Source organism: Oncorhynchus mykiss, chromosome 28 (genome assembly GCF_057628025.1).
Source record: "Oncorhynchus mykiss isolate SJ-2025 chromosome 28, ASM5762802v1, whole genome shotgun sequence".
NCBI lineage: Eukaryota > Metazoa > Chordata > Actinopteri > Salmoniformes > Salmonidae > Oncorhynchus > Oncorhynchus mykiss.
Genome location: NC_143049.1, coordinates 16940475 through 16945632, shown reverse-complemented (window position 1 = coordinate 16945632; position 5158 = coordinate 16940475).

Below are 5158 nucleotides of genomic sequence, written 5' to 3'. Positions count from 1 at the left end.
GAATCCATGATGCACGTGGTATATGAACATATCTTAGCGGTAACAATTGTGACCAATGGGAAAATATACTGGCACTAATTTATTATATACTGTATATTTGACCATAGCAGATTATAATTTTTTTCAGTAGATTTAAATTGAGTTGGGTTCAAATTAAATAAAATCCCAATTTATTTGTCACATGATTCGTAGACAACAGGTGTAGACCAACACTGAAGTACTACCTACGGGTCCTTTTCCAACAATGCAGAGTTAAGGATAGGATAAATACATTGAAATAGTGACACAGTGAATAACAAATAAGAATAACATGGCTACATATAGGGAGTAGAAAATGACCGCTATGTACAAGTACCAAGTCGATGTGCAGGGGTATGAAACTACGTCTTGACAAAATGTATAAATACATATTTATAAAAAGTTTGCTATTCGAATGGTTGTTACAGTGACCACGGTCATTTGGCTGGCCAATTACCGTCATACCACAAATCCATGACTGTCACAGCCCTAGTCCCCATGGGGCAAGATGCCTCATGAAGATTAGTGTGTTAAAATCAATTTTATACATTTTATTTATTAAATCAAATATCGAAAGAAAATGTTATTGCTCCTCTCACTAAAAATATCGTCACTATGATGAAGTTTTTAATTTTCAAGCTTCATGTCCAAATCAAATTGTATCTACAAATTGATTGTGAAACTAAATGAAGTTGCTTATACATGATTTGGAAAATGGTAATATACAGTAGGTACCGTTGACTTGCACTGGATTACCCTGAGGGCATCTTTACCCGCTGGAGTGGCCCAAACATCACTTAAAATATTACAACTTTATTAAAAACTGATTTCAATTTTTCTTTCTTAACAGGTTAATTACTTATCTTTAGTCTGCCCTACTGATAAAACGTTTATAGATCTGACTTCATATGTAACTTTTTCTAAATTACTATTTTTTTAATGATTTGATTTCAAAATCATTTTGTTGCTTTAACTTAGATGAGATGATACAGATTACATTTTTAGTTAAGCAAGAGTAGTGGCAGCCAGGGAAGGTGTTGGGAAATAAAATGGATGACAAAAAGTGTTTTTTGTGAGAATTACAGGCAGAGGGGTTCGCTTTACCCCAAGTTACCCTACTGTAGTCCACCCCCTGGTCTGTAAAAAATAAAATATACAAGTGTGATTGATTACATTCTAACATGAGAAAGCACTGTGAAGAAATGTTACCGACAGGGGGAAACGTATTGGCAAAGGGTCATTGTCTGAAATGGAATGCCCCTTAGCGCTTGTTCCCACCTATCAACTGTCCCACCATGCAATGGATTTACAGTGCCTTGCAAAAGTATTCAATCACCTTGGATTTCTTAACATTTTATTGTGTTACAAAGTGGGATTGAAATGGAATTAATTGTCAGCAATCTACACAAAAAAGTACAACAGTTTTTAATATAAATGTAATAACAAAAAATATAGTTGTTGCATAATTATTCAGCTCCCTGAGTCAGTACATGTTAGGAACACCATTGGCATCAATTACAGCTGTGAGTCTTCTTCGGTAAGTCCCTAAGAGCTTTGCACACCTGGATTGTGCAACATGTGTAGCTGTTTTAAAATCACCAATGGCCTCATGATAACATCCCTGAGCAGTTTCATTCCTGTCCTGCGGTTCAGTTCAGAAGGATGACTATCTTTGATGTGTCTGGGTGGTTTAATATATAACCCACAGCATAATTAATAATTTGACTATGCTTAAAAAGATGTTCAATGTCTGATTTGTTATTGTTATCCATCTACCAATCACTGCCCTTCTTTAATGAGGCTTTCGAAAAGTTTCCTGGTCGTTTTAGTTGAATTTGTTCTTGAAATTCAATACCTGATTGAGGGACCTTACAGATACAGGAGATGTATAGGGGACAGAGGAAGGGTTAGTCATTCAAAAATCATGTCAACCTGTATTATTTCACACAGAGTTAGCCCATGTAAATGATTGTGTGATTTGTTAAGCCAAATTTGACTACTGAACTAATTATTATATATATTTTATGTCTTTACTCTTTTATATAATTATATCCTCCTAGTATTAATATCTAGTTTTTATGTATCCTTAGAGATTGAACGTAGTGTTAGGTTTAAGCTCTTTGTGTATAGAAGTGTAATTATACTGAACCAAAATATGAATGCCACATGCAACAATTTCAAAGATTTGACTGAGTTACAGTTCACACAGTATAAGGAAATCAGTCATTTGAAATAAATTCAGTGGGCCCTAATCTATGGATTTCACATGACTGAGCAAGGGCACAGTCATGGATGGGCCTGGGAGGTTATAGGCCCACCCATTGGCGAGTGTGGCCCAGCCAATCAGAATGAGTTTTTCCAAACAAAAGGGCTTCATTATAGACAGAAATAACCCTCAGCACCCCTCATGCTTTTAATCAGCTTCTTGATATGCCACACCTGTCAGGTGGATGAATTATTCCTTTACACTTGTGTGTATAAGGTAGTTGTTGTGAAATTGTTAGGTTAGATTACTCGTTGGTTATTACTGCATTGTCGGAACTAGAAGCACAAGCATTTCGCTACACTTGCATTAACATCTGCTAACCATGTGTATGTGACAAATAAAATCAGATTTTATTTTATTTATATTGGCATAACAGGGATGTCAACAAATTTATGAACAACATCTGATAGAAATAAGCTTTTTGTGCGTATCAAAAATGTTGGTGATCTTTTATTTCAGCTCATGAAACATGGGACCAACACTTTACATGTTGCGTTTATATTTTTGTTCAGTGTATTTAGTGGACTGCAGTGAACTGTAGGAATGTGTACTCCCAATAACTCAAGGCTTCTCGTGACTGATAAGAAGTCCTGTGATATGCACAGAGGAGCATGGAGAAATCCTGGATGATGGAAAAGTACTGAAGTACACATTTGTAGTAGGGACGGTTTGAGTGCTAAGGGTATGCATCGAATGTATGCATTCAACTGGTACATCTTCCCCGAGTAAACATTTGAAATGTCACTCAGAGTTTGGCCTCTTTTGTATGAGAAATATGTTTATTGTATATTGAGATAGTGGTTTTCTAATCACTAGAGCTTTTGTACCTCTTTTGTAATTCCTTGGAAATAGGGTCAGATACATTTAATCACATCCACATCCAAGCCCCTACCATTTTGATTTGTTCTGAGAGAAGAGAGAAGAGGAGAGATTAAAATATGTTGTATGGTTAATGTAATCCTTAACGCAGCTATCATGTAAAGTGTCTTTCCATTCAACAAACCTATGATCAGCATTTTCTACAGCTGCTGTGACGGTTCCAGGGAAATGAAGATGATGTTCCTATTTCTTTCTCTCGTAATACAGGCATGCCAACATTTGAATAGAGCTTGGAGTGAGATTTCCTAACGTGAATGCCATTGGCTCCACTAGTTTTAAAGCTCATTTCCTGCTATTCAACATATTTTCACATGGCTTAGGCCCATGAACAGGGTGGAATAAAAAAAATACAAATACATGATTCTTTTAAAGTTGAATACACACAAACCATTTGACCACTTGGTTTGAAGGTACTTTGAAATAATTTTGCCATGAAAATTGGAATATGCTAACTGGGGGACATTGAATTACATTGGTTTTTGGTTAGAAATGGCTCATATTAACAGTTGGTAGCAGTGGCTAACCATAGGATGGATTGCAGTTTCTCCTTGTCCATAAGAAACAAACGTAAATATGTAATTCATTTTGGTGAACTATCGCTTTAAAACAGGACCATAGAAAATCCTGCCTAGAGGTGCATGTATAGCTCTCCAAGAGCGTTGGCCACCGCTGATCTATGTTTCCCAAGTCCTGTGGGTTTGAATATGTTCATGTTACATTAGATTTATACAAATTACCTGACAGGTGGTTGAGGCTGATTTGAAAAACCTTGACATCTTTCGCTTTATAGGCAAGATCTGTTGCGTTTCTGCCTGCAAGTTCTGCCTAGCAGCTTGTGCACAATACTAAAATGACAAAACAGGATATTTGAGGCAAGGGGCATTTCAATATGGCCTATTCTCATTTTATGTATCTTATTATTCAACAATGTCCATAAATGCTAATAAAAATGCATACGCCTCATTGCATTTCTGTATATATATTTCTTAAGACATGAGTTGGCATATGATATTTCAAATAGCCTAATTACACCAACAAAATTGGTAAAAGGTAAAATGATAAAATTATGGGAATAACAGTAGCATTCCTGCTGAGATAAGCACACTAATTAGTCTATTTTTTAGCCCATTGTAGGGGATGAGAATTACTTTCATCAGCTATTGTGAAAGACCAAATAAATTAACACCCAACCCAAATTATCTTTCAATGTTTTGTCTCCCCACAAGATTCATTTACACATTTGGGTTTACACTGTGACAAAATAATGTTTATAATACAGTAAGACAAATCATGTCACCCTAACAAAATTCCTGCTGAATTCTGCTGTTACAGCCTAATGAACCTAGTGCTAAATTGCCAATGACAAACTGTAGAAATAGAATGAATAGAAAGGGCATCTAATTTCAAGTCAATGATGGCATAATGTGTGGACTGACAGCCATTTTGAGTGTACCCATTCCTAGGTTGAAAATGACAGTATATTTTCAACCTAGCCCCATGCAGGAAGTAAATAGCCTATGGATCTGGGATCATGCAAGTGGTCGATTAAATCACTAGTACTGTCAAAAAGCATTCTGCGACAGAAACAGGCAGGGCCGTAGCTACATATGAGGATACCGAGGTCCGGAATAGTAGAATACACAAGGCGCAATTTCGAAACTTGGTTGTGCATAGGCAGTTTCTCTTTATTATATGTCACTCACTGACAGTCACTCAATTAGCCCATGTCACTTAAAATGTTTAGTTTGGTAAATTAGTCTCCAGCTATCTAAATTTGTTGTAATCATGGCTGAAGGTGCCCAGGGACCCTCATTGATTTTGTTAGTCACTCTCACACATACAGTGGGGCAAAAAAGTATTTAGTCAGCTACCAATTGTGCAAGTTCTCCCACTTAAAAAGATGAGGCCTGTAATTTATCATAGGTACACTTCAACTATGACAGACAAAATGAGAGAAAAAAAAAATCCAGAAATCACATTGTAGGATTTAATGAA